The sequence below is a fragment of the Anticarsia gemmatalis genome, chromosome 21 (assembly GCF_050436995.1).
Source record: "Anticarsia gemmatalis isolate Benzon Research Colony breed Stoneville strain chromosome 21, ilAntGemm2 primary, whole genome shotgun sequence".
NCBI classification, from domain to species: Eukaryota; Metazoa; Arthropoda; class Insecta; order Lepidoptera; family Erebidae; genus Anticarsia; species Anticarsia gemmatalis.
In genome coordinates, this window is record NC_134765.1 from 723,533 (window position 1) to 736,178 (window position 12,646).

At 29.0% G+C, this 12,646-nt stretch overlaps 1 protein-coding gene and 1 long non-coding RNA gene across 13 annotated transcripts in view; one reads left to right on the plus strand and one right to left on the minus strand.

Moving 5' to 3' along the window:
* LOC142982390 (uncharacterized) overlaps positions 1-12,646 on the plus strand; it is a 147,841-nt gene that overhangs the window by 113,325 nt on the left and 21,870 nt on the right. The window lies entirely within an intron of this gene.
* The window catches only part of unc79 (UNC-79 domain-containing protein), a 139,289-nt gene that overhangs the window by 16,853 nt on the left and 109,790 nt on the right, over positions 1-12,646 (minus strand). For all 12 annotated transcript variants that reach the window (XM_076128863.1, XM_076128860.1, XM_076128859.1 and 9 more), the window contains one exon: positions 1-12,646. This exon is cut by the window's left edge and continues 16,853 nt beyond it; it is cut by the window's right edge and continues 18,320 nt beyond it. The gene's annotated coding sequence lies outside the window, so the exon portion shown is untranslated.

A 12,646-nucleotide genomic window follows, 5' to 3' on the forward strand; every position in this document is an offset into this window, starting at 1 on the left:
GCCGTTTCGTTAAGTTTGAAAATAACCTATTGAATTTGTGTTTACTTAACTGCATTTTAATTTTGTAAACATTATTTTAATATTTCAACTCTAGAAGTTTTCTATTTGAGACATCATTATTCCAAGGACCGTTACTTTTAGATTTTTATATATGTATGTTTATGTGTACGACTAAAAACTAAACAAGGGGAGAAACCCACTACGCTGGTCTTACACGTGTTGGGGGTGCAGTTAGTCTAATTCGACCTGTAGTCGTCATACGAGATGTTCTTCCATCCTCAGCTGGTACCTGCACTAATACCAACTGTTGCAACTGGACCGATGTTGTGTCCAGGTTGTTGTTACACCTGATTCAGGTGCACGACAGTTTAGTGTCATGTCGAGGACAGAGAAACGTAGATTAGTTTTAAACAATTCCGTGGCGAAAATTACGTGTCGTAGTACAATTTCACTGTAAGTGAGATTATTAACGATTCCATGATATATTTATTTTGAAAGTTTGGAAGTTTCCTATACGAGACAATGAGCTAAAAGAAAATGAGCTTGTTTTTGAAGTCACTTTCCTTTTTTTTCCATAAATAGTAGCTACAGGGAAACGTTTATTAGTTTCAAACATTTCTGTGACGAAAATAACGTGTCGATACTTGCAAATGAGAGATTTAAATATCGTGGTGCTGTCTTTGTTGGATTTACGTTTACAGTGTCATTACAATACGATAGCAGGTAAGCTGTTATAAACCGGCAGTCCCGGGAGGTAATATTGTCAAGTTTAAATTATAATTAAATTGATGGTCTGTATCGTATTATTTCCTATTATTTTCAATTGTCAATGTATCTCTGTCCAGTGTATACAGAACAATTATAACGACTTTTTATAGGCAAACTTATTATTACTGTTTTAATGTTTACTTTACATGTTATAAGACAAAGAGGTATTGTCGGTAGTGCTATTTTATTACTAATTTTACTACTAATATTTAAACGTTTATTACGTACGGTAGCCTGTTATGGTCTTACCAGACTTATCCTACTATGTGGTCATTATGGTACCGTTACTCACGACGTTTATTAATATACAAACTTAGCATCTAAAGTGGTGGTTAAAACGGACACTTTCTAAGGGAAGGCTGTTGTTACATAGATAAATAAATAAAGAAGTTTGAGAGGATAGCTGTACGTTTCAAATTCAAATTCAAAATATCCTTTATTTCGTAAACTTCTTACAAAGTATTCGAAATAGTCAGTATTTTTTGTAAGTTTCGAGAAAGTTGGTTGCTCGTGAGAAGAAACGGCAAGAAACTCACGTTTGCTCTTTTATTTGATACTCTTATCTACTTGTATGTAATACAGTTGTTTAGTTACCATATTACAAACTCCGCTTAGTTTGGAATGAGATGACCATGTCCGAGTTATGTAAAGGATTTGTAATTATATATGTGTTTGGAATCGGATGGCCGTGTATGGGTTATTTAAAGATATAGAATGATGAAGTTGCCGCGTCTTTCCATACTTTGATTCCCACCATGAAGTACATAGAAACTTATGAGTCTTCGGTTAACTAGATTCACTTAAAATGGACTCGTGGGATGATATTTATTTGTTCTCTTTCACTCTCAATGTTTCTTTACGTAGATGACGTTTTAATGAGCAATTGATAGTCGCATTATGTATGTAGCTTTGCCTGTCTTAGAAAGTGCCTGTATACGCCACTAGTCTACATCATCTTAAAATTACGTTATAACAATACTTTAGGTTAAAAGATATAAAAAAGCTGTTTTAAATTTTATTTTTGTATTTAAAATTGTTCAGCCTGAAATTATATCTTATATTGTCTAAAATGTTCATATTTTTTTTTGTTTGAAGTTGCGCAATTGTGCGAACGTTGACAGTCTATTGAACAATATTTTTTTGAATATAGCACATTATTTTGCTTCTTCACAAATGTGTGAAAAATTGTTTATTAAATTAGTCCGGGTAAAAAATAATTTTAATAGATTATTATAACTGGTATCAATTGAAATGATGTATTGATTTAAATAAAGTCCCTTACATCTTCTAGCGTAGAGACAATCGAATTATAATAATATACTACATATATTATGTTTTATAATAATAACTTAAACGTAGTTTTTTTCAACCACAATAATATATACAACTTATTTGTGGGATCAATCTTTAACTAAACACAGATTGTTTCGTGTATTTTGAGATCACCCTTGTCTAATATAATTTATTCACAAAATTATAATATTCTTATATTTTAATAACACATCTGTTTATTTATGCTACTTCTTCTGTTGTGCACTTTTAAGGATAGCTTTTTTCTTTTTTAATTTTCATTTTATTATTCACATACTGATTAAAATTTATACTTATAAGTAGAATTTAAATATGAATTTTCCTGCAGATAACAATTATATTGGTTTAAAACATAAACGTAAAAAGACAGCTGGATAAAATATTGTTAAAGTCCGCGCGACACAAAAGCATTATGTGCACAAATTGTCCTTAAGAAAGGAAAAAAAACGTTTCGATATTTAACTTAAATAACAAAACTTTCTGTAAAACAATTAAAGAAGAATGTAATTTTTTTTGATAAATTACTTTGGTTTTCTATTGATAATAATCTATTACTAATTGTTATTTCTAAGATATACGATTATCATTATATCATAGTGTGGGCCCAAAAGGTCATTTGTCCGCAAAGTTTTATACTTTGGGAATATTTACAGATCATTAACCTATGATTAACACTATGCAAATTATTATATCAGAAAAGAAACAGATTAAAGATATTAAAGAAATAGTTTACAAAAAAAAAACAATTAAATAATTTTTAAATAATTTGGGATCTGTAGAATTTGTTATTTTATAGTTGGGAAAACCTAAATCTCTGTTCAGTTAGAATATTTGATTTGAAATAATTTATAATTAATTATTAAAATTAATATAAAACTAACTACTGAAAATAATATATGATTAATTATTATTGAAAATGTAAATAAATTAATAAAAAATATTAATTATTCTTAAAACATATAACTACATAACTAGTTTCCTTACATTTTATATATACATTCCTTGTTTCCTTAATTATGTGTCGTATTGTTTTTGCTAACAATTTTATCCGCAAAGTTGAAAACTCTGGGATGACTTAGAAATTACCTAAATTTCTAAGTTTATCCTAAAATTCAAATAAAAAAAATATGAAATAAATGGTTTTTCCTAATAAATATAACTATATCTAGTTTCCTAATATTTATATTAACATAGTATCAGTTTCTTAATTATTTGATGACGTTGACGAATCATGGTAATATCCGCAAAGCTTATGCTTTGGGAATATTTACAAATTATTAACCTACACCTAATCCTAATAAAATATATTTAAAGATATAAACATAACATGTATTAAATTAAAATTATATTTAAAGATATAAACGTAACATATATAAAATTAAAATTATATTTAAATAATTATCGATGTGCAACTGATTAGATTTAAATTTTTCGGCAAGAAAAGACGTGAGCGAGTGTGAATTTCGAAGACGATGTCCATGATAGAGCGAAGTGGAGGAGAAAGATTAATTCCATTACCATATGGTTTTCATAGCATGGAAGAGAGAGGGGGGAGAGAATGAGGGCGTCGGAGAGAGACAAAGAGACAGAGGAAAAGAGGGAGAGAGCAAGAGGGGTGGGGTTCGAGAGTTGAGGACGAGGGGGGGAGAAGGAGAGAGAGAGGCAGAGAACACGATTTAGGGGCGAATTGTACAAAATACTCAATAACGGTAAAATTTACGTGGTATTTATCAAATTAAGGTATTCTAAAAAATTATACTTGTTACTAATTGGTTATTCTATAATGCTTACGATAATTTTTATAAACCTATTTTCTTCTCCTTAGCAGCGCTGAACAGCAAAGTTTAATACTTTGTGAATTATTTACAGATCACTATTCTGTGATTTATTTTATTTTACTAAGAAAAACTAATTATTAATAAATTAAAGCTTTCAATTTAAAGTTAAAATAGACAGATTTAAAATATATAACGACATTTCCACTGCAACCAATTTTTATGTTTTTTGACATAAAATAAATGCATCTCTAATATTTTTGAAATAAACAAATATATAATTTCTTAATAAAAAAAAAATGTTTTAAGTTACACAAATCAACATTTATGTTACAGAGATGCACACCAAACTTTTATTTTGAAAAAGTAACTTTATTTTAATGAAACATTTTTTTTTGGTTTTTATTTTCTCATTCAAAACTAGTTTTCTTACAATAATTTTTATTTACGTTATATTATTTTCGATCCTTCACTATGTAGCATTGAACAATTTTAGAACAGCTAATCAACAAAGTTTAGTACTTTGGGAATTATTTACACTATCCTATAATTACGATTATATTAAGAAAAAAACAAACATACATATTGTAATGTAAACATAGAAATACAATGACTTTTTGCAGTAAAAAGATTCTGTTACGGGCTAAGCAACTTATTATACTGAAAATAATAACCGCTTAATAAAGATACGATTTCTTTCTCAAAAAAAACATTTTTTTTTTGTTTTCGTTCAGCAACTTATTGATTCAAATGGTTTTGTTTTCTTTTTTAATAGATATAAATTAACTGTTTTAAAGCTTGTCGCGAATAATATAAAGTGTATAGTGTCAAATATATCTTTAGGTACAATGGTGACTTAAAAATAATAATTAATTACGCAAATATTTTGTAAAATAAGAATTCATTAATAAAACATATTTTGATAATTTATAATTATTAATTAGTATGTCTATATTAACGCTAGGAGGTTCTTTATGTATTATATATACATAATATTTATTCCTTAACTATAAAGGGGGTCTTGTTAATGAGTTCATACGCAAAGTTTAATACTTTGGTAATTATTTACAGATCCTTAACCTATAATTAAATTAATATAAAAAAATATTATTCATCTGAAAGAAAACATTAAAAAAAACAAGTAAAAATTGTTATAAAGAAAAATTCTTAAAAAATATAACATAACGTATTAAAATAAATTAAAAATATATTAAAATGTGGAGTTTTATTTTTGTATTTCTGGAGTTAGGTAAGCAATTAATTTTAGCCTGAATGTTTTCTTTTCAGTTTTTATAGCTTTAGGTACACATTTGTTTTATTATTTGTCGCGAATAGTATTCGTATGTAATAAAAAAAGCCGCATAAAGCGTGCTATTTTTAAATAACGTTGTAAAATTCATGTTGTTGTTGGTAAAACATTTTTTGTTTGTTTGCATTTTTTGTTATGTTGTTATTTTTATTTATTGCAATATTGTCGACTATAAATAATAAAAAAAATACTATAATTAAAATATATAACTTTTATTAATATATTATTATTAATAATTATTTCTAAGGTATATAATTACGCTATTTGTTTCCTTACGCACTATATATACATTGTATTTATTTCTTAACTATAAGTAGGCCTTGCAAGTTATTTGATTTTAATTTACAGATCATTATCCTATAATAATATATCCTATAAATAACTTAAAACTGATATTTGAAACGTAAAAATAAAATGGCCAAGGAACAAAAGACGACTTTGTTATGAGTTCAGCAAATTATTATATATTTAAAGAATAAAATAAATAGTTAGTTAAAATATTTAAAATAATTGGCGAAAAATTTTAATTATCGTTTTAAAGACTGTAATCAAAGTGGTTTTCTTCAAAAAATAAATTAGTTATTTTCCAATTAGTATTTTTTTAATTTGAAATATTTGTTTTTACTTTTTTAACAGTTTAGTTGCAGAAATAAATTTTAACTTTTCACCGTTTGCCGCAAACAATGTAATTCGGTATTTCAGTTAAGTGTAATTTCAACAACGGCTTGAGTTATTTTGGTGGTGATAAAATTATATCGGTACAAATAAATTACTAAAACGCTAGTTGTTTCTTATGGATTATATTATACATCATATTTATTTCTTTCTTATGTAATAGCTACGATCATTCTGCAAATGCTTTCGTCCGTGAAGTTTTAAACTTTGGAAAAAATTACATATAATTATCCTACAGTCAAAATAACGAGAATAAACCTAATTAAAATCTTACCAAAATAGGTTGAAAACTGTAGTATAGAAATATAGATTAAAAAAGATATCAGTAATTAATATTAATGAATAAAATATATACAGTGTAAGATAAATAAATGACGTAATATAAATCTGCAGATATGAAAATAAATTAAAAGTATAGTGTTTTTTTAAAGAAAATAAGAAAGTAAACGAATGCGGAATTTCAAAAAAATAATAGATATTAAAGTCACTTGTGTATTATTAAATATGTACCTAATTTATAGACTTATAATAATACTACATACTAATCGTGATTTACAATTTATCATAAAAGTCAAATATATTATATAATACCTTAATTTCCTATATTCTTATTACACTATAACACTTTTTGTGTTTTTTACTTATATTATTTGATCCACGCGCGATGTCCATTTTTTTTGTATATTCATTATCCTAAAACAGCAATGAAGCCATTTACTAACCTACCACCTACTTACTCTAAAAGCTTTTAATGTAGTATATGTGTTACTGTAAAAGCCCGAACGGTGGTAAATCCTAAGATTTTTCGGTATAACCTAAGATTTACCAACTCGCAATGGTAAAAGTCCGAACAATTCTTTTATTTCGATCTTTTACCTATATTCACTTGATGATATCGAAATGTCGCCGGAGCCCCGCTTCGCGGGGCTCCTCCTTCTGGGTGGTTAAAAAAAAATAACCACGAAGGCTAAGCTTAGCCTTCTAACCTAACCTACCCATGTCCCTATGCCCAAAACTCCTTCTTTATAACTATGTCACAGTATATAATTATACCGTGAAATAGTTATAAACATAGTTATGAAGGAGGATTTTTTTATATATCGTAACATAGTTTTTAAACTGACTTGTTCGGACTTTTACCATTGAGCGTTGGTAAATCTTAGGTTTTACCGGAAAATCTTAGGAGTTACCACAGTTCGGGCTTTTACAGTAACATATGCATATATTTTGGATAAAATGTTAATTTTTTATATTCTGTACTTTTTTGTTTGTATATTTTACCGCTGTTGTTGTAAGGTAATCTATTCTAAACTAGCAAATTTTGACTTGTAATATTTTTTTACTAAAACATTTAGCCGAGTGATGCCTGAATTTTTGTGATGATTACGAGAATCTTTTTTGAGTTTCAATTTTAACTTATTTATATTTGTATGCTTATAAGATTTTTGGTTGCCATAGTATAAGTACTGTTAAGTTTCGAATGAGATGACCGGGTGTCGTCCAAAGATATTTATTTTAATGAAGCTACCGTTCAGAAACTGCTTGTTGTTTTGTCATTAGTAGCAGAAAATTACATTAAATGTCCCGTTTTTCTAAATGCTAAATACATTATTTACATACTACATATAATAGGTAGAGTGTGATGCTGTGTAATATATGTAGGCGCGTCAACCTTTTTGTTGAATTTAAATGCTGGCTATTGGCCGTTGACATAAGACATAACACCTAGCGCTGGGGAGGCGGCCATTATCAGAAAATTGGGTTGTCATGGTGGCGCACGCACCTACGTGTTGAGGTGGAATGTTAATCGAGTTAGATCACTAATATCCTTTATAATTCTGAATGTTGGACATTGATTTGTGACTTAGTAAACGAGTGATAATTATATTGAGGACTATTTTGTGACTTGACAAGCCCTGGTCTTTTCGCCCTACTACCCACGTCAAAATGACTGACGAATTCCGATACGATGTCGTTACTCCTACTGTAATGCCTTTATATAGTATACTATATTAATAATAATTAGGTATATTATTCTAAAAGTCTATCTAATCTAGCTCTAAGCGTGCGGCACCGAATGCGACATTCACGCGAGCGGAGCCGCACGGGTGAATGTAGGGGAGCTTGTTCATAATAATACTAGATTATAATATTCTTATAATTAAGATTACTTTAACGAATTTACAGTGTTTGTTAAAGTAATGTTTATATTAATTACAAGGGGATGCTTCACTCACGAGTCGACTTTTAGTCTTTTATATTTACAGGTATTTTAAAATTAATATTAAGTTACCTTAACCTATATTTGTTTAATATTTGGTGAAATATGTTTTCCTGATCAATTTTTGTATGAAAGATATTTACTGTTTATTTTTTACCAGCGCTGTGTTTTCAGTGTTCACTTGTTGTAAATAAATGTACTGATTGATTATTTAATTTTACCCGCTTTGTATTTGTTTTTGTAATAAAAAAATAGCTTTTAAATGGTTCGTAGTGAGATTTCAATTTGTTGAAATGTTGTTATTCAATTCGTTTCTTTAACTTAAGCCAGGATTAAAACCAGGTACAGGTTGATTATCGTTTATTAAAACGCTTGTGTAAATTAAAACTGGATTAAACTGATCGATTCAGCGCTGAGCATTTTCAATGTTATCAATAAGAAGTAATAAGAACCTTTTAAATCAAAAACTTTATTCATTTAATCATTAGCACTCGATTTTCAGCGAGTTGCTTTTAAAAGAAATCTTTCCAGTTTCAGTTAAATCGATTTTTGTCTTGATTTAAATTAGTTTTGCAGTATATTGAGGCAAACCAAGAATAGTCCAATCAATTATACTGTCAATTGAGTGACGTTTTTAATACGGGCGGTTGAAATTCCAATTTCTGTCATTTTACAAAAATTGTAAGTCACTACTTTATTGACTAGAATCTTCCTATTTTCATCTTAATGGTTAACTTAAAAATACGATATTTCTTAAAATTATTTATGCTAGTTACTATGGCGTCGAACGCTATTATTTATTATTTTATGTACCTCTTATGTAATGGTAATCGAATCTATGTACACGAGAATTTCTCCTTGATATGCGTCTTTCGAAATCTTAAAGTTAAACTCAAAAATTTTAACGAAAAATCAAAATACACGGTTAAGCCGTTGACATCTTATTAGTTAAAAACTATGCTTACGCTAGGAAAAAATATTTATGAATAAAATAACTTGTTTAATTAAAGGTCAAATTATCAAAGGAATTGAATAATAATTTTACCAAATCAAAAATAATTTAACCGAAATTTATTTTAATCAATAAATTGAATCAAATGAACGAAACTGAACGATATTATTTTTCGAAACTGAAATCCAAAATCAAACCTTTCTTTGTGTTGAACATAATTCAAAATTAACCATCAGAAGTCAAAATCATAGAAAATAACCTCAAAATAAATCTAAAAATTATTTTTAAACGAAAAACTATTTAACACTAAATGGAACTAATTCTATTATTCTACTCTACCTTTTTAACTGACATGAAACTTTCTCTCATACGAGCCGTTCTTAAATATATATCTTCACTACAAACTTATTACTATAAAGGCTATATTTTTTATCCTACGGATACACTTGAAGTGCATAATACTTTAATCTAGTACATACCCATCTTTTTCAAATGTACACCTTATTATCTATAGGAATGCGTGAGTAACTTCTTTACATAGTTGCATGAGTTTTATTATTGACAATAGCTAGCCCAAGCAAATTTGCTTGTGAGATAGGAGAGAATGTGTCATAATTTTACCCGTTTTTGTAAAAAAAATTACTGGTACTCAGCTCTTGTTGGTCGTAGCGTGATGTTATGTAGCCTATAGCTGAATAAATAGGCTATTCAGCAGTAAAATATATTTTCAATTCGCTCCAGTAGTTCCTGAGATTAGTGCGTTCAACCAAACAATTTCTAAAATTTTATAGTTTTCATGCTTGTTTCCTGCTGTTGCAGTCGCGATTACTTTAAAAAAAGGTATTAGAGGACAACATTCAATTCAAAATATCCTTTATTTCGTAAACTTCGTACAAAGTATTTGAAATAGTCATCAAATACCTGACTAGTATTAAATTTCAACAGGTAATTTGTGTACAGGTGATATTGTAACCGCGATTGAAAATTAACGGTTACAATATCTTATTACATTTCGATTAGGTTACACCGATTTTGGTTACGGGCTGCCTGGTTTTAAAGAAGTTAGAAATGGTTTTAATAGTAAATTATCTGATTCTTCCATTTGTAGGAGGCCATTTATATATACGTTATATTGGTAGAAATGTAGATCACAAGATACAGGGGATTATGACATAAGTTGAACTGAATACTGCTATTAATTATGTTTTGTCATTGTTGTGAATTCTAATAACCTAAGTTGCATGTAACACAGTACGAAGTTACCTCAACGCAGACCCATCTTAATATATAATCTATCCGTATAGAAAACTATCTTCTAAATAATAAATCATATAACATAAACTAATTTCACCCGACAGCGCAGGTAGAGGTGTATTGAAATATAGTTGCATTTAACTGCACGTTTGGCGCAGTGGTTTAAGTGGTCACCTCGCCACAATAACCATAGTGCCGAGTGTGGCGGGTTCAAATCCCACCCGAGACAAGTGTTTGTGTGATGAGCACGAGTATTTGTACTGAGCCTGGATGTTAATTTATCTATATAAGTCTGTATTTAGAAGTATATAAGTATGTTTATCAGTTGTCTGGTTACCATAGTACAAGCTCTGCTTAGTTTGGAATCAGATGACCGTGTGTGAGTTGTCCAAAAATATTTATTTCGAGACACATCTGCCTGCGTATTCGGGTAGGTATAACTAAAAATACAAAAATATCTATACGTCCAGTTTGACTTTTAACAATCTCTTTCATAATCTGAGCACGTTATCCAACCCCGGACTACTATTGAGAACATTTCAAAAGAAATTGAAATAGCTCAACAGCTTCACCCGACTCGGGGATCGAACCCGAGACCTCGTGGTCTACAGTCGCATACACCACCGTTTGCACCACAAAGCAGTAATAGTACCCAGTTAATTAACTAAAAACTAACAATAACATTTTGGGTTTATTAAAAAGTAAATAAAATAATATTGGGGAGAAAACGTCTTAACATAATTTACGTCAGCAGTGTCCCTTCACTTATTATAATATTACTACCCACTAAATACCTTATCTCTTTGATTTATTTACTAATTACTCGCCATTATGAAAGATCCGCCACTTTTTCAAAATGTACAACTTACAGACTAAAGGAATGTGCAAAGCTACATTGAGCTACAATGTGGCTTGCCGTGCTGCATTACATTGCGACATTTTGGCTTGCGTAGCAAACTTGCGACCAGTAAAAAGTCTGAATTATGTTACTTCATGGTTGCAATCGTGCATGCGACAAAGCGAGTTTTGTAGCGTATGAAATTATGTTTGAGAATTGCATTACACATTACATTTTATAATTATATTTCATTGACTATTTAATATCAGATATATAAGTACATCTTTTTTTCATAACCTGTTATCGGAGCATGTTGAAATGTTGACTGTATTTTACTAATAAAAAGATTTTTTCTGAAAAATAATTTAGTATGAACGCAAACTAGTTTACTCTTGAAAAAAGATAGTATCATGACAGCTAGCTACATCTTGGCATGCTGCAATGCAGCTCAAATTCACTTCGACGCAAACCTTACATTACTTATACCTAATCGACTGGTTTTAGTAAACATTTGTTCAGATGAATGAAAACGTATGTCTTGAAAATTATACTCTATGGAAAAAACATTATTGTGGTGCGTACAAATTGGTAAACCATATTATTATATTGAAATTAAAGAATGTGCCGTTTTTTTACCGTTTCGTATAATGTAGATTCACCATGGTAGTGTTCTTATAGTCTTGACTTGGTGAAGTGTATATTGGAAATATTAATAAAACAATATACAATTTGTAGGTTTTTAATTGATAGTGTCTACGGCACAGGTTTAAATGGTTGTTTTAACTGCTTCCTTATGAACGGTTAGTATGTTCACAGAAGATTGATAGCTACAAATGCGCTTTGTAGATTCGTAATGATGTAGATGTTTCTGCGAACTACTCTATTTAAATGTTGTTTGTCGCTAATCTGAACGTATAAAAAGTCTGTCAATGGATCAAAGTGACACTTAAAGTGGATGCATTAAATGCCGTCGGGTTTCATTAAAGTAGTTACTTATTATGTACCTTATATTTACAATTGTTTTTAATATTTCCTTAACTATGTTTAGGATTTTCGCTTACGTTTTTTGTTACATATATTATTATGTACAGTTTTGCTTTTACTTATTTGCCTGGCATGAAACAGATATCCAAATTTATTATTTTTTCTATCATTAGTTTGTAACTTTTGGTATTTCAGCAGTTTTATTTCCTGTCTGTGTGGTTTAGTGTTTTCAAAAGACTGCTTTTCTTTCTCTATATCAACTGTCATTGACGTTCAATATATAGTGTGTCAGATTATATCGTTATCAGCCCTGGGAAATAGGACGCAGGCCTATTTGCATTACAGGGAACATTTGGAAACGATTCTACGGTCTTGACTTTATCGGTATAGTGTTTATTTATGTAAGTTCAAGTTTTTTTCATGGATATTATTAAACGTTGTTTCCTTGATATGACGAAAATTAAATGCATTTCCAAATAAAAATTGGTTTAAATTTAAAAACTAATTATAATAAGTTTACAGGTATAATCACTGGATTGTGATATTTATATTTGTTAAA